The sequence below is a fragment of the Pseudorca crassidens genome, chromosome 11 (assembly GCF_039906515.1).
Source record: "Pseudorca crassidens isolate mPseCra1 chromosome 11, mPseCra1.hap1, whole genome shotgun sequence".
NCBI lineage: Eukaryota > Metazoa > Chordata > Mammalia > Artiodactyla > Delphinidae > Pseudorca > Pseudorca crassidens.
In genome coordinates this window covers 51,118,061-51,137,505 of record NC_090306.1, presented here as the reverse complement: position 1 = coordinate 51,137,505, position 19,445 = coordinate 51,118,061, and positions in this window count along the sequence as shown.

Sequence of the window (19,445 nt, the reverse complement as noted above, 5' to 3'; positions counted from 1 at the left end):
TTCAGAATGCCCAGAACTAGGCAAAAAAGATTAACACAGGATGAGGCCCTGAAGTAATTTTAAGGCAAATTTCCTGAAGACCTGTAATATTCACTCATGCATAGCCATGTGTAGCCAGGGTGTGGCTGCAAGAACACAAACAAACAAGAAACGTAGTCCTTGCTTAGAAGCTTTATGAATAATATCTGGAAAAATACAAGTTCCTATCAGCATTTCAGGATGGGACCAGTGAAGATAATGATATAATTGTGAAAAATTCAGAAGCTTGTCATATTTTTTTTGAGAAATGGACCCCCAAAAATATGTGAAACTTGGAAAATATTACAACCAATTATTTTAAAAAAACCAATTATTTTAAAAAACAGGCTTTGGTTATCAAAATATCATAATTGTAGGGATTAGAAATCTTTCCTATTCCTGAGGAATTTCAAGATCCATCTAAAGCAATACAAATTGTTCTGATATCATTTTTATAGCCTGCACCATATTATTCATTATTAGGGATTTATATCTGCCCTTGGCTCCTGTCTGAGAATTTCTTTGAATACTTGCTGAGCAACTACATTCTTTAGCAATGGGGAAGAAATAATAGGGGTGAGAGGTGTAACTCAAATTAACTCTTTCTTTTTTACTAGTTTTTAACACCTTCCACAGTTCCTGTTGCTAAATGGCCCGAGCTTATATTTAATGCTAAAAATCAGTGCTATCTAGCAGATGTTAACAGAGATGGGAACAGTTAGACTGATGTAAATACAATATTCCCATGTGCCCAGAATCTTATTCCTGAATAGGTTTTAAAGAACATAAATCGAGGGAGTTTTGTCAGTCTATTTCCAAATACAACAGAAGTGTAGACTCTCAGAAATAAAGAATAAAGATCATAGGTCAACTTGATGTGCCAGAGTTATAGAACCTGCAGGGAAGGTGGTGCCACAGAAGGATGAATTATCCACTCCTCAAACTTGAGGTGATCAATGATCACGTGCACTTTATGTGTGCACTAATCTCTTTGCAAAATGTCTTATTACTTCCAACACAGGAGAGATGTGAATTGACAGGATAAAAGCAATAATCCTAGAAAGTAATGAGAGAAAAATGTTATCCTATGTTGAACTGGAATCAAATTGTTGTCAAGAACTTTAACATGGAGGAATGTGAAAAAGAGGAAAACAAACTCAACAGTTTAGTGGTTATCCAATGGAATAAGGTTCTGACTGAGCATCAGTAAAGAAGAAGGACGTGTAACATGCAGAAAACAGAAAGCAAGAGAAATCTGTTACACGTCCAAGGAGGCAGAACCTCCCTGAAATTGTGAGATAGGTGAATGTTTAAGGAATACAGAGAGAGTTACACCTGAATAAACTTGGGATAATTTGTTTGGATAAGATGCTTTGGTATATACATTCTAGGTTTTTTGAACCCGAGTTTCCTCATCTGTAAAATAGTGTAGGTAACAACACATATTCTTTTCACTTTTTTGTGATAGACAACTGAGATAATGCATGAGAAACAACATGAAAAAATAGAAGGCAATAGTTATGGAATTGGTGGCAGATGAATAATGTCAGTGTTTTAGTGAAAATGATGTAATGTAGGAGAACACAAATCCCAATACAACTAAATCTGTAATAAAATGAAATATTATTTCCCTAAGTTTGGTATTTAATTTACCAGGATTGTGAACAAAATTTAATCATCAAATCCCTACTATTTTATTGGTCTGTGAGCAAATACCATGTTTTTTTGTTTGTTTTGTTTTGGTCAGACCTCATGGCTTATGGGATCTTAGTTCCTCAAACAGGCATTGAATCTGTGGCCCCTGTAGTGGAAGCGTGGAGTCCTAACCACTGGACTGCCAGGGAATTCCCAATACCATGTTTTTATGTATCAATTTTAAACTAAAATATGGGCACATTATCACTATTTTTCTACTATTCCTTTTTTTTTTAAGGTACTAATGATAAAGCCAGGATCTACCATTACTGAAGGATACCATGTATTTATTTCAATAAGAAAACTAAATATGGTTGAATGAACAACTAAATTAACTGCCAATTAAACATCTAAAATCAACACAAAATCGGTGATTTTACCGATACCTTTTTTGTATTTAACAGTCTAGTATATGTGTGACAGAAAGAGAGAGGGAGAGAGAGAGAGAGAGAATAAGTAGGCGTGGCCTCCTTTTTCAGTTGTAATGGACTGTTTTCCATCTGTCATGCCCCAGATTCTGTTATCAGCTGAATCAGTCAATAAATTCATGTAACAGAATTTGTTGTCTAGCTTAGTTTTACTTCCTTACACACCCTCTTAAAAGGACTGTTGTTATACATCAATAACCCCTTTCCTGAGCAAATACCAAAATGTATACTTTTATTTTTTATACTGTGGAGGGGGAAGCACATACACAGCATACACCACATACCATTATTTACTTGTGTTTGGTGTTTTGTTTGCCACAAAGCAGTTATCATAAATAACATCCAAGAGAGTACACTCAGCCTTTAATAATATTGTTTTGGGAATACATCACCTAGCACTGAAAATGTCATATAAAATTCATATCCATAACTGTTTACAGGGGGAAAAAGAACAGTTGCACTTTGCAACGCCAGCACAATTCTCCAAAACACTGAGAAAGATGCCATGTTCTCTGTCTTTTTTCACACTTATTTTTGGTATCTGGAGCTATGTTTCAGGGTTATATTGATTTTCATTCTGGCTGTGGTTGATTAATGTTTCAGGAAGGAGTCAGGTGCATTAGTGCATAGCTGAATAGAAATATCAGTGCTGTTTCTCAAGTCAAAGTGGGGCGGGGGTGGGACAAAACCAACCCACCTACTGGTTTTAGCTGGTAATGTGTACACACAATAAAATGAATCTCTAAAATTGGCAACCACATGGACTGGTTAACAGGAAGCTCCACATTCTTTTCAACACTTGTTATTGTTATTAATGGCCTGTCAGCAACTTCTGGCAACAAATAAAATGTTAGTGTTTTGAGAGAACATTAGTGATCTTTTTATTTTTTCTTCAGATTTAATCTTTAGGTTAAGTGTGTTCACCTTATAAATTTGCTTCCCAGAAGGTACATTCTTTAGTAATTGCTTTTCCTTGATAAGGATTTCTCACTCATTACAGGGAAACTGCAAATGTAATAGTTAAGAGACACGATTCCACTGTAGTAACATTTTTCATCCTGACCCTATTCCCAAGGTTAAGAAGCTACTCATCAGTTTAATGTTTTCTATTTGCTTCTTTGCCAGCTGCATGTTTCTATTTTAATAGCTCATTTTCCACCATCCACAATTCCCTTCTTCATATCAGCTTGGCTTTTTTTTATATGACTGTTACATGATGCTCACAGATTTCTCTGAACCTATTAAATGTCCAACATATTGTCATCCAGATAAACAATCACACCTAATTAATGTGACTTGCAAACTCCCATTCATTTCTGAGAAGGAAATAACATTTTGTAGAAATAACAGATAGCCATTTAGACCCACTGGTTATTACTGGGTTTGAAATATTACATTTTATTTAAAGAAATGTTAATGATTACCGTGAATGAAAACACATTTAATAAAACAGACTCAGTAATTCAATTTGGTTGTAATCAAAGTTTATCTTAATTTGAATTTTGGAAGAAATCAACATTTTAAAAATTTTAAGCAGTTCTCACATTTGCTAAAATTATACAGCTTAGATGGAACGTGACTAAAACTGCAGCTTAAATGTACGTTTAATACTGGCAAAGGCTAATCAACTTCAGAAAGTCCAGTAGCCATATAATGAGGAACTGATTATGAAACTCTAAATCAATAGAGAATGTCTCTATAATAAACAGAGAAAGTCCCTAGTATAAAAGTCAAATGTACTCGTTTACCATACACTTCAGTTCTTTGAAACAATGCCACATGTTAGTTTGCTCCAAATGTGAACCATGTTTTTCTGTTTTCTTGAAATTACTGAAAAGCTTTCATTTCTTACTGCTGACCAAAAAAAAAAAAAAAAGTAGCAAATAATGTAACTTCTTATTCAACTTATGTATATCTAGTCTTAAAATCATATTTCCTATTACATTAGGTCCATTTATTTTCTCTTCTGAAGCCCTGAAGTTTTAATCTGGACTAATTGCTTTCTTGACACATTCCAAAATTCTTTACTTGAATATCTTCTGGGTTTACTGGAATCTCAATCTTCCTCTGTGTTGTTTTTGTTTTTGTTTTGTTTTTTGCATTGTTTTGTTGTGGTTTATTGTCAGCTGTCTTCCTCTGAAAGGAATATAGGGAAGAAAATTTGTGTTCTTGTATGTCTGAAAATATATTTATTTTAACTTCATGCTTGATTGTTCTTTGGATGGGCATAGAATAATCTAAGTCTGCATGTTGCCTCTTTTGTTCCATTGGTCTTTTCTAAAATGTTATCATTTCTAAAATGTTATAATCTCAAGAATGTTATATAAACAGAATCATAACCTTTTAGATTGACTTCTCCATTAAGCATAATTCCCTGAAGATTCATCCAGGTTGTTTATGTGTCAATAGGTTGTTCTTTTATATTGCTGAATAGTATTCCATGGTAAATATGTAGCACAGTGTGTTAAACAATTCACTTGCTGAAGGATATCTGGACTGATTTCTTTTTTCCTGTTACAAATAAAGCTGTTTCTAATATTTCCATATAGATTTTTGTGTGTGAACATAAGTTTTTATTTCTCTGGGATAAATGCCCCTGGATGCAAGTGCTGGGTCATATGGTAGCTGTATGTTTAGTGTTTTCAGACTCTACCAAACTATACCAAGAGTGTCTGTACTATTTTACATTCCCATCAGCAATACGTCAGCAATCTAATGTCCAAATGCTCACCAGAATTTAGTGGTGTCATTATTTTATTACTTTACCCATCCCAGTAGATGTGTGATGTCTCATCATGATTTTAATTTGTATTTCCATAATGAGCTAATGATGTGAAACATCTTTTCACATGCTAATGGTCTTCTATATTTCATCTTCAGTGACAAATATGTTCATTTATTTTGTCCATCTTTATATTGTATTTTTTATGTTGAATTTTGGGATTTTTATATATTCTAGATATTAGTTCTCTATTGGACACATGGTTTGCAAATATATTCTGTGGCTTTTGTTTTCATTGTCTTCACATGGGCATTTACAGAGCATTTAAAAAAATTTTTTTTATAAGATCCAATTTTTAATCAATTTTTCCTTTATGGATTATGCTGCTTTTGTAAGATCTAAGAACTTGTTGCCAGCCCCAGATCAAAATGGTTTTATATTTTTTAATGTTCTATATTTTTATGTATTACTATTCAATCTGTGTTCCATTTAGAGATTTTTCTTGAAGTATAATTGACTTACAATATTATATGTTTCAGGTGTACAACATAGTGTTTTGATGATTTTATACATTACAAAATGATCACCATGATAACTCTGTTAGACAATAGGTCTAGTCTAATAACATACAAAGTTATTACAATATTATTATTATATTCCTTATATAGTACATTACATCTCTGTGAATTATTTATTCTATAACTGGAAGTTTGTACCTCTTTAATAGCCCTCACCTAATTCATTCATCCCCACACACTCCCCTCTGGCAACTACCACTTTGTTTTCTGTATCTATGAGTCTGTTTCTGTTTTGCTATGTTTGTTCCTTTGTTTTTTGTTTTGTTTTAGATTCCACATATAAGTGAGATCATATTCTCTTATTCACTTTCTGTGTCTGACTTATTTCACTTAGCATAATACCTTCTAGGTCCATCCATATTGTCACAAATGGTAATATTTCATTCTTTTTGTGGCTGAGTAATATTCTGTCATATGTATGTACCATATGCACTTGAAATGAAGGTGTATTCTGCTTCTCGATGGACTGTTCCATACATATCTATTAAGTTCATCTGATCTAATGTGTCATTTAATGCCATTGTTTCCTTATTGATTTTCTGTCTAGATGATCTATTCATTGATGTAAGTGGGGTGTTGAAAGTCCCCTACTATTATTGTGTTACTGTGCGTTTTTTTATGTTTGCTAATATTTGCTTTATGAATTTTTGTGCTTCTGTGTTGGGTGTAGTATCTTCTTGTTGGTTTGATCCCTTTATCATTATGTAATGTCCATCTTTGTCTCTTATTACATACAGTCTTTGTTTTAAAGTCTGTATTGTCTGATATAAGTATTGCTACCTCAGATTTCTTTTTATTCCCATATGTATGGAATAACTTTTTCCTTTGGATATAGTTTTTGTTTGAGGTTTAAGTTGAAGTTTATTCTTTTTCTTATGTATATCTAATTGTTCCTGGACTATTTGTTGAACAGGATATTTTTCTTCATTTGAATTGTTTTCCAATTTTGTCAAAAATCAACTGGGTATATTATGTGGATCTATTTCTGCTTCATAGATCTATGTTACCATCTCTCCACCAATAATATACTCTCAATTATTATAGTTATATATTTAGCTTTAATATTGTATAGAGTAATTCTTCCTACTTTATTCTTTATCACAAGATATTTTAGCTATCTTGGGACCTGTGCTTTTCCTTTTAAATTTTAGAACAAATCTGTCCATATCTACACAAAATCTTGCTGGGATTTTGTAGGAGTTGCACTAAACCTACATGCCTACTGGGGAAGAATTGACATCTTTAGTGTGTTGACTCTTCCAATTCATGAACATCATTTATCTCTCCATTCACTTGGGTCTTCTTTGATTTCTTCTGTCATAATTTTGTGATTTTCTGTATATGTATCTTGTACATGTTCTAAGTATATATCTAAGTATTTAATTTTCTTTGGAGTGATTGTAAGAGGTATAGTGTTTATAATTTCTGTTTCCACATATTTACTGTTAGTATATAGAAATGCAATTGATAGTTGTGTGTTATCTTGCCTCCTGCAGCCCTGTTAAACTGATGTCTTAGTGCTAGGAATTATTTATAGACTTGTTGGAATTTTTATGTAGACAAAAATAGATTTATTTCTTAACTTAAAACTGTATGCCTTCTTTTTATTTATTGCTATCACTAGAACTTCTGGTACAATGTTGAACAAGAGTGGTGGGAGCATTCTTGCCTTGTTCCCAGTCTTCAGGGAAAGCATTCAGTCTTTCACCACTAAGTATTATAATAAATGTAGAATTTTTGCAGATTATTTCTTTCCAGTTGAGGTAATTCCACTGTATTCCTAACTGGCTGAGTGTTCTTTTCATGGATAGGTATGGAATTTTGTCAAATTGCTACTGTAACACATCCATTAACTTATTTGATTACAACAACACAAATTTATTACCTTACAGTTCTAAATTTCAGAAGTCCTAAAACAATGTGTTGACAGCACCCTGTTCATTCTGAAGACTAGGAAAGAAGCTGTTGCCGCATTTCCATCTTCTATAGGCCTCCTGCATTTCTTAGCTCACAGCTATTTCTGTATGTTCAGCATAGCATCTTCAGATCTTCCCTCACATTCACTGCTTCTCCCACCTTTGCTTCCATTATCACATCTCATTTTCCAATTCTGACCTTCCTGCCTCTATTGCTTAAGAACTCATGTGATTACATTGGTTCTACTCAATAATCTAGGATTGTCTTTCCAACTCAAAATCCCTAACTTAATCACATCTTCAAAATCCCTTTTGCCATATAAATGAACATATTCACAAGTTTGGGAATTAGGACATGGTTATCTTTGGGGGAGTAGACATTTGTCTACTGCAGATCTTATGATTTCTCTCCCTTAGCATGTTGATATAGTGGATTATACTGATTGATTTTGAAATGTTGAAACGGACTTGTATACCTAGGATAAATCTCATTTGGTCAATTTGTATAATTCTTTTTAGATATGATTGGATTCTACTTGCTAATATTTTGTTGAGCATTTTAAGTCTAAGGTCATGAGAAATGTTGGACTGTAGTTTTTGTTTGTGTGTGTGTGTGTGTGTGTTGTGTGTGTATATGTGTGTGTATTGTCTTGGTCTGTTTTGATATCAGGATAATAATGCCTCATAAAATGTATTTGGAAGTGTTCCCTCCTTTCCTATTTTTTAAGTTATTGTATAAAATTTGTATTCATTATTTGAAAGTTTGTTAGAATTCTCCAGTGATACAAAACTCAAAGTACAAATTCCTTTGTTGGTACAGGCTGCTCAGATCTCTAATTAGTCTTGCTTGAGGTTTGGTAGTTTGTGGTTTTTGAGGAATTGTATGATATTGGGGAAGAGAGAGTTTTTAAATTATGAATTCAATTTACTTAATGGTTTTAGGGTCATCCAAAAATATGTATTTAACATTAGGTGAGTGTGGTAGTTTGTGGGGTCTTTTTCAGGAATTAATCAATTTCATCTGTTTTCAAATTTATGTATTTAGAACTGTTTTTATTATTCCCTGGTCATCCTTTTTATGACTGCAGGTTCTCTAGAGATATCCTTCATTTTATTCCTAATACTAGTAATTTGTGTTTTCTTTCTTTTTTTTCCACAAGAAGTTTGTCAATTTTATTGGTCTTTTCAAAGAATCAGTCTTTGTTTCATTGATTTTATCTATTAATTTAATGTTTTCTATTTCATTGATTTCCATTCCTCATTATTTCCTTCCTTCTGCTTCCAATCCTTCTCAAACTCTTCCAAAAATTGAAGAGGAGGGGCACTTCTAAATTTACTTTTCAAGGTCGACATTACCTTGATACCAACAAGGACACTGTAAGAAAAAAAAAGTTACAGACTAATGTCTCTATAGATATAGATGCAAAAATCCTCAACAAAATACTATCAGACTGAATTAAACAGCATATAAGAAGGATCACACATAATGATCAAGTGGGACTTATCCCTGGAATGCAATGACGTTTCAATGTATACAAATCAATAAATGTGATACACCACATTAACAGAATGAAGGGTGAAAACCATATGAACATCTTGAGAGATGCAGAAAAAGCATTTGACAAAATTTAACATCCTTTCATGATAAAAACTCCCAACAAATTGGGAAGAACATATCTCAACATCACAAAGTCTTATATATGTCCACAGGTAACATCATACTCAATGATAAAAAGCTAAAAGCTTTTCCTCTCAAATCAGGAACAAGACAAAGATGCCTACTCTTGCCACTTCTCTTCAGCATAGTACTGAAAATCCTAGCCAGATAACTCAGGTAAGAAAAAAAGAAGTCAAAGGCATCCAAACGGGAAAAGAAAAAGTAAAATTGTTTCTCTTGAGATCCTAGACTATTTCTGTGGGCTGTGGTTCCAATGACAGTTTGATTTTCTGGCTTTTGCAGTGTTATTTCAAACTGCCTCATTTAACTGGTGCCACCAGGGCTTCCACTGGTCTTTACTGGTGATGCCTGAGAGGACAGAAGGGTTTACTCCAGGTCAGAGTGACAGATATATCCCAGTAGGGGAGAAATGTGATTCAATCCTCCAACCATCCAACCCCTCCCCCATTTGCTCCAGTGTCTCTGGGAAAGAGAGGAGAATCTCTGGCCTAAGAGGACGAAGAGGCTTCCTAGTCAGTAGTGAATCTACTACTGTAGTGTATCTCTCCTGTTGGCTCTGCCTACCTTCTTTGATATCTCGTAGTGGAAAAGGGAAGTCTGGAGCCTGGTGGAGGAGAGTGCTTCCCCAGGCTACTTATTTCTGGCAGAGCTCCCAACCTATCCCCCTTTCCATTGGTATTAGGTCAGCATGCTATTGTTAGGAAAACACTCATTCCATCAAGGGAAACAATGAAGCTACCTGAACAGTCTTCTGTTGCTAGGTAGGGGGTCAGTAAAAAAACAGGTCTGGGTAGTCTTCTGCTGACTGGGAGCATACATGACTGGCTGCTGCTATGCTGTTCCTCCTGTTCTGAATCCCCAAACCAGCTCACCTTCCTAGCACCTTTCAGAGTTCTCATTTGCTTGTCTTTTGTGTCTTTTCCAGGGATAATATAGTTGTGCTTAGCAGGGAGGGTTAGAGGAAAACAGGTCTATACCATCTTTTCCAGGCTGGAAGTCTTCATTTTTTTAAAAAATTCTGTCTTCCCTTGTTACTTTGAAATTTTACTATTGTATGTCTAGGTGAAAATTTTAAAATGTATTGTCATCTACACTGGGTAAACACTCAATGTGAAGGCTCATGTTTCTTTTCAGCAGTGGGAATTTTCCTTCCATCATTTCTTTGTTAACTTTGTCCCCTACATTTTACCTATTCTCTTATCCTGGAACTCCTATTACTTGAATATTGGCCCACCTGTATTGATTACTTATGGCTTTTTAATATTTTTCCTTCTGAGGATTATTATATCTTTATCATTTTGCTACATGTTCTACCATTATATTCAAGCAATTGTATACATTTTATTCAATTCAGCAGCTGTATTTTTAATTTCTAAGAATATACTCTTTTTCACCATTTTTCATAACATTATTAAATTATTTCTGTAAGGCAATAGCAATATCTTTTCAAAAAGCTCTGAAAACCAATTATAGGTTTTGTTTTTAAATTATTTCCTGTTCCCTGAATTATCTCTGATTTCTTGATGACTTAATTTTTTATTTTCTTTTCTCAGTCTTTCTTTTTTACTCTGTTACTGTTTTGAGTCTTCTCTGCTAAGCACGTAATACACGTCCATTTACCAAGAAGCTTGCTGATAGTTAACTTGATGTATGAGAGGGGCATTTTCTTCCATTTACAGTGAGTTAGGTTTGCGGTCTATTGCTATGGGCTCTCAAATGCTGAGATGATGAGAACAATAGCAAGTCCCCACTGGTTTGTTCAATGCCTTGTAAATTACCTCTACCATTTTTTATCTTGGGGCTGAATGCTAGATCACATGGTATTTTTCATTTAGATAGTGTATGAAAAGATACAGCTGTTTTCTTAATTAAACTTCAATCAATTTCCTTGTTTTCAGCACCCCTTCTCACCTTGGCCCTCTAACAAACTGCCAAAGAGAAGCCTGGGTCTGCATTTGGCCAGGCAATCTGCATTCATGACGTACTGACATTTCCTTTCTGCTTCATCCATTAGCATTCTCCAGAGTCCAACTACATAAAAATTTAAAAACTCTCATCCACCTGTGAAGACCCTGTTGTTTCTCTTTGTTGTTTTTGCTCCATTCTTTTTCTATTTCTCTTACTTCTATGGAGTGTTAGGTATGCAGTTTAGGGATAATGGGATGTAAATTCTTGTGCTAAGTCTTCCATATTAAATTGCAAGTCTATTCATAACATTTAAGTACTAAATTACACTTGTTATAAATAAACATTTGCAAGCAGAGAAAATCTCTTGAGCGTGATATTTACCAATAATTTCTAGAAACGGGAGCTGTCTGTTATATTATTATTTCCATGACAACCAAACTGTATTTCCCCAAAGGGCTAAAAAGGGAAAGTATACATTGGACTCTCTTAAGTTCCTGTAGATATTATAATATTTTTAGAAGTCTCCTTTTTGTCTACCTTGCACCCAAGAATAAAATATTCTTGAATTTCTGAATATTACTTCTTTTCCTGATTTTGTTGTGTTTACTTAAATATTTTTATAGTAAAACTGAAGCATGCAAAAGAGCATCACATGAAACAATTTAAATGATATTTGCTTGACTATCATGTCTATCTATATGTAAAGACTAAGAAAATTATATTCTTTCTTATATTTATATGTATATATTTTTAAATTAGACCCAGAATGTTTTCTATTATTTGATCTTTCATTGACTAGAAGTGTGAGTTAGAAAAGTCATTTTATTTCCCTGGGTTCAATTCTTCATGTGGGGAAAGAAGGTACTTTGCTAGACAAGTATATATTTTTCCTAGGATTTTACATTTCATAGAATACATGTTTTAGTCTGTATATACAACTTATGTTTGGAACATCAGCAGTTACACTGAGGAATTTCTAGTTTCAGTGTTCTACTTTATTTGCTAATATTTAAATATCAATGAAATATTTTGACCATTCTGGCAAAAACTTTTAAATGTTACTTAACTGTTTCATTAACTTCAATAAACATTATTAAGTCATTTCTATCAAGCCTCTGAAATTATTTTACCAACTGAGCTAAAGGCAGTTTAGAGGCGAACACAATGCATAGATCAAATACACACTGGGAACATATGTATTTAAAAAGTACTTGCATGTGCTGAAACCACTTTGAAATTTATATACGAAGAAATATTACAACGAATGTATTTATTTGGCATGACTGTGTGATAGACATTTAAATGTACCTATTACTTACCCATTCACAGTCTTTTTTCTCTCTAATAGAATTCTGATATTTTCAGGAGTATAATGCACTAAGAAAACCTTCTAGGTTCCCACTGAGTTACTTTTGTATAACTGACCCATATATCTGATGAATTAGATATAAGCTTCAGTCTACTGGTGGCACTTCCAAAAAGCTGCTGCTATCCTAAAAAAAAAGTATTGGGTTGGCCAAAAGGTTTGTTCAGGTTTTTTTGTAAGATGTTAAATATTAAACTTGGCTGGTACTATTCTTTTGCCCTTCACTTTCTCCCTACTTTTCTTCTTTCTTTCATTCTTTTTAAAATAGTTATAGCAGCCATCTTTCATAAGGCAATGAGTAACAGAGTGAGAGTACTGGGAAAGAAAGATAAAATCACCCTTGGAAACTGATTGTGTCATAGAACTATCCATACTAGCTCTTATCTCCTTTATATCTGAAGTTTTCTGCTACATGAGAAAAATAGATCCCTATTTAGATAAGTCTGTAGTCACGTATTTCCATTATATGAAGCTGAGTATTTTAATTTCACAGTTTCTTCATTTTTCAATTGAACAGACACGTGCTGATTTAATAATATATGAACAGTATAATATAATATTGAATTGATCTATATTTATTGAAAATAAGGGAAGTCAGATGATACATCTGTTCCTCAAATTCAAAGTAACAAAATATTTAAACCTTCTCAGAGAGGTGGTATGTGCTTGCTAGGAGGTATCATTTATAAATGTAGGTAACAGTATTATAGAAGTGGTGAAATTTACAGAGAGTTTCAGAAAAAAAGAAAGCTAGACATCTAATCACCACACAATTTGACCTGACGGGTAAAGAGAAGTTCATTAGTTGGTCTAAATATACAAGGACAGTTAAAGCAGAAGGATCAACATGTCCAAATGTACAGAGACAAAGAGTTACATAATATTTTTAAAGAATGTCAAATAATACAATAATTATAATTTATAAACTCTGAGGACAGTGGAGATATTGTAAATTGAGCCTATCTGTAGCACTTAGCACTGTGCCTGGTATACATAGTAAGCGCCTCAAAATTTAATGAAATTAATGAATATATAAATGTATTCATGAAAAATCGCAGCAATTTGGAGTGGTAGGGGAGAAAAAGATAGGAAATATATATTCATGCTTGTCTAATGATTACTTTTTTCTTTGTTGTGTCTCTCACAACCAAATTCTTACTATTTAACATGATGAGAATAACTATCTTACGAAGGCTATCTTGCTGTGAATGATAAAACAATATGCCCATACCCATTCAACATTAATAAGTGGGTGTAATTTATAAGGGATTACTAAACATTTAATATCAGTCATGTTAGATCTTATAGAATTTTGAAAAACAAATGTCAGATAATTGCTTAATTCACTAAATTAATTACATAAGTAAGATTTCAGTATTTTATGCATTTTTAAAATAATTTGGGCATATCAGTAGTAAGACATATAAATCTGAAACATTTCAAGATGTTGCTTAATGAAGTTATATCTAAGGAATATATGTGTCTAGTACCAGGTCAGATGAGTTATTTAAAATAAATAATTTAGAGATTTGACTTTCTTAATTTATATAAATATTTCCTGCAAGTTAAGATATATTCTTAAAAATTAAAATCTGTCTAGCCAATCTCCATTTCATCCTGAATTATAGCTTACTTTTACATCAAGTCATAAAAATTGCATTCTTCCAATTTCTGTTGGTAATCAACTGTGACATTAAATGGCATAAATCTTTGTTCATTTCCTGCTTCTTCGAAGAAATGAAAATAAAGTACATCTAAAAATGGTGATTATAGCAAGCACAAGAGATTCTTTTTTGCTAGTTCTTAGAAGTTTAGATTTGAATTTAAACCTTTCCTGCCAATCATCTGTAGCAATAAAAGAAAACTTGCTTTATTTTTGAACTAAAGATGATAGCTTAAAACTTAAACTTTTTTATTATTTCAGATCAATTTGAAAGGTATCACTCAAATGTAGTCCTGTGTTTTCTAACTCGAACCTCAGGCAATGTCAGTGAACATAACAGCCTAATGTAAGGGTGGCCTGGCAGCAAGAGCAGATGAGTCCAGACCAGTATCTCTGCTGAGACTGACTCAGTCTGTCGCATTGGGCACATTTCTAGACCAATCTATGTCTAAAGTTTTTCTTACCCATGAAAGTTAGATTTTTGATAATAGCTTTTGCAGAGGGATGATCTGTAGATTTGTGACTTAATTTATTGATTACTTTTGAATCTGAAAGATATTTTAAATTACAAATTTTAAAGTAGTTTTTTTAATAAAGAAAAATTTCAAACACAGCAAAGTGGATAAAGACTACAATCAAATCCGCAACACATATCCAATGTTCAAAAATTATCAAGATTTCTTCTTCTTTCCATTGTTATTAAAATTTCTTCACTAAAATTTTGAGAAATCTCAAAACTTATATAACCCCACTTCTATATGTTTCAGTTTGCATTTTAAAAATATATTTATTTTATTTTATTATTTTTATTTTCTTTATTTTTTTTGGCTGCATTGGGTCTTAGTTGCAGCACGCGGGATCTTCACTGAGGCATGTGGGATCTTTTTTGTTGCAGTGCATGGGCTCTTCATTGCAACATGTGGATTCTCTCTCTAGTTGTGGCGCTCAGGTTCTCTTGTTGAGGCACGTGAGCTCAGTAGTTGTGGGCATGTGGCATGTGGGATCTGAGTTCCCCGACCAGGGATCAGACCTGAGTGCCCTGCATTGGAAGGTGGATTCTTTACCACTGGACCACTGGGGAAGTCCCTCAGTTTGTATTTTTTTAAATAGGCAGTTTGTTACTAAAATGTTCTGCTAGTATGTCATGCATACAATAATAACAAAGTTTTGTAATCATCAAATACCCACTTTATTCTAGGACAACCACTAAAAATATATATATTAAAAAAAAAGTAGTATAGCTGATATGTTAAGAAAGGAGATAAACTCGAATAATATTTTAAAAATCCTCAATTAAAACCACAAAAGACAGAAGAAAGGAAGATAAAATTGGAACCAAGAACAAGGGTAAAAAATAGAAAAAAGCAATGCATAGCTTAGATATTAATCCAACTATATCAATAATCACTTTGAATATGAAGGTCTAAATGCACTAATTAGAAAAGAGATTGCCAGAGTGGACCAGAAAACAAGACACAAATATATATTCTCTTCAAGAAACCCACTTTAAAGATACATATAGATTAAAAGTAAGTAAATGGAGGAAAATATACCATGCTAACACTAGTCAGAAGAAAGCAATAGTAGCTGTATTAATTTCAAAAAAACAAACTTCAAACTGTGGAAAGTTATCAGGATGAGGAAAGGCACTACCCGATGATAAAAGACTCAGTTCCCCAAGAAGACATACAATCCTTAACATGTATAATATGTACCCAACTGAGAGTCAAAATATATAAGACAAAAACAATAGAATTGCAAGGAGAAATAGATGAATCTCTAACATATTTCAAGGCTTCAATACCCAACTCTTAGAAGTGAACAAATCCAGCAGACAGAAAATCAGAAAATCAGTAAAGACATAGTGAAACAACACCATCAATCAACTGGATATAATTGACATCTATAGACTACTTCATCCAACAACAGCAGAGTTCACATTGTTCTCAAGCTCACATGGAACATTCAACAAACTAGATCACATTCTGGGTCATAAAACACACCTTGACAATTTAAAAGAATAGAAAATATATAATGTCTGCTCTCAAACCACCATGGAATTAAACTAGAAATCAATAACAAAAGATAACTGGAAACCCCAAAATAATTGGAGATTAAATAACATACTTCTAAGTAGTATGAGCCAAAGAAGAAATATCAAGAGAAATTTAAAATGAAAATAAAAACTAAATGAAAACCCAAATTATCAGAATGTGTGGGATGTAGTAAAAGTATGCATTAAATGCTACATTATAATGATTTTTGTTACCATTTCCATTTAAGAGAGATGGGAGTAAAAGGTACTGGTGCTATGAAGAGAGGAGACTCTGCAATGCTCTATGTACAACTAGTCAGGATTTGAATAATATTCTAATCATTCAGGATGGGACAGAAAAACATCAGCACAAGTTGATGTTGAAGGAGAAGTAAGGAAAACCCTGACTAGGTTATATCAACAAGCAGAAAAGGAGCCAAACACAACACCATCACAGGTGCTTTGAAGAGCTAGCCATGGTATTCATGATGAAGAGGTTCTATAAATGCTACCAGAAAGAAACTCATTAAAGAGGCTAGTAAATAGAATTCAAAAGAGACATCGACCTCCAAACCAACTTTATTGCATAGAATTGAAATTCCAGAGGAATATAAAGTGACCGGAGGTTGGAGAACCATTTCTCATGCACAATTCTACTATTTCGTTGCTCAAGATAACAAAAGAATTCTTATTTTCAAAACTTAGGACAATATTCGATATTTAAGTGCCAATACCACATTATTCGGTGATGGAACCTTCAAGACAGTACCAACACAGTTCATTCAGTTATTTACTGTGCATGGTGCAGTATTGGGTTATACTATGACATTGATTTATGCACTAACAATGGAAATGTGAGAAGACACCCAGATGTATATATATATATATATATATATATATATATATATATGAGAAAGTACTTGCATTTGCACAGGAAACAAATCTTGACATTAACCCTTCTTTGTGTATGATGGATTTCAAGATTGCAAATATGAATGTGATTTGATTACTACTAACAAATGTGCAAGGAAAAAGGTGCTTGTCTTACTTTTCACAATCACTGTGATGAAAAATATGTTCTTTGGGTTTAACACACAAGTATATGACAATGGAAAGTAACACTTGTAAGGATGCATCCGTGTTGTTTGGATTTTAATTTGCACCTTTGGAAGATGTAAATGAAACTTGTGAGTACATTGTGGAGAATGCAGAAGAAAATTTAGATGACCTAATGGATTATGTTGAGAGGCTGTATGTCTATGGAAGATGTGGCAGGGGCCAAAGACCAGAAGCTCCAAGATTTCCACCAGAAACTTGGTATATTTGTATACCATTACCAACAGTAAAAAGCAGAGGAAGGCTGGCATAGCAAATTTCAAAAGCTGATGATAGTGCATCCATCATCCTTCAATTTTGAGATTTATTGAAGTGTTAAAAGATGAACAGCAAATGCAATGAACAAGTTATCACTCAGATTCTTGGTGGCCACATTCAAACATGGCCACCAATTTCATGATGACACAGACAAAATCAAATTTTATAATTGAAATTGTTAACATACATAAAAAATGTAAAGCCAATAATTACATCAATATATATTTGAGAGCAATTCCTCACTGACTTAAGAGTAACCCTACCAAAATTCATGATGAGGAAGAACAAGAATAAGTGTGAAACCCAAAATTCATCATGAATTACAATAAAAATGATTTATTTAAACATTTAAAAGTTAAATGTTTGTATTATTTAACAAATCATGGACCAAATGTCTCAATGGACATTTTGGACAGGACCAAATTTCAAGGATCTTTTGGTGAAGTTAAATGTTTAATTATTTAATGAGTCATGGACAAAATGTTTCAATGGATGTTTTAGACGGAACCAAATATCCTGTAATACTAACAAATGTTTAATGAAGAAATTATACCAATTCTCTACAATCTCTTTCAGAGGACAGAAACAGAAGGAATACTTAGGTATTTTCCTAATATCAAAACCAGAGAAAGACATTATAAGAATAAACTGGAGACCAATATCTCTCATGAACATAGACAAAAAATCTTCAACAAAATATTAATATTAGCAAATCAAATCCAACAATGTATAAAAAGAATTATACACTATGAACAAGTGGGATTTTTCACAAGTATGTAAGGCTGGTTCAACATTTAAAAATCAATTAATGTAATCCATCACATCAACAGGCAAAAGAAGAAAATCACATGACCATATCAATAAATGCAGAAAAATCATATGACAAAATCCAAATTAATTAATCCAAAAAATTAATTAATCCAAAATCATATGACAAAATCCAAAATACATGAAAAGAACTCTCAGCAAACTAGAAGTAGAGGGGAACTTTCTCAACTTGATAAAACATATCTACAAAACACCTATAGCTAACATCATTCTTAATTGTGAGAAACTCAAAGTCTTTCCATTACTATTAGGAACAAGGCAAGAATATCCCCTCTCACTACTTCTTTCAACACTATATTGGAAGTCCTGCAAATGCAATAAGACCAAAAAAGAGAATAAAATGTGTATAGATTGGGAAGGAAGAAATAAAACTGGCTTTGTGTGCAACTAACCTCATCCTCTATTTGGCAAATGTGAAAGACTAGACCAAAAAACTCCTGGAACTAAGAAGTGATTATAAAAATTTTGCAGGATAAAAAGATTAAAAGATAAAAGCCAATCATTTTCATTTATACCAGCAATGTAGAAGTGGCATTTGAAATTAAAAACGCAATACTGTTTACATTACCATCCTCCAAAATGAAATACTTAGGTATAAATCTCGCAAAATATGTACAAGACCTATATGAGAAAAGCCACAAAATTCTGATGAACAAAATCAAATAACCAGTTCATTTAAAAATGTCCCAGATTAAAAAAAAAAGAAAGTCCCAGATTATCTTACACATATCTCTTGGAGTTCAAAGTAAGCTTCAAAATAAAGTGTATACATTACTTTTAGTTATAATATTTTAAGTTTCTTTTAACCTAGACTAGTTGGTTATTCTTCCTGTTTTATGCATCGATTGAAGAAACATCGCACTTTCATAAAGACCCATAGCTTTGTATATTATGATAATATTTCTCTCTCAGTCTCTAGTGGTATATTTTAAATCTAATTTCCCAGCCTACAAAATCTTTAAATGTTGATGTTATTAGCAATATGGAAGCCCAGCTTATGCCTTCTAGTTTTGAACTGCTCAAAGGACTTCAGCTTACCTATATCTCGAAGCCCACTCCAGCTCCACCCCATAATATCCTGTGCCTCATTATTTGTCAGAGACATGGGTTGGGATGGTTGAATCAGTGGAGAAGAAATCAAACAAGTTCTCAGAAACAAATCTACTCTTGTTATTTTATTCTAGCCTTTTAACCAGAAAACCTCAACACCACACTTAGAGCCAGTGCTAACTCTTT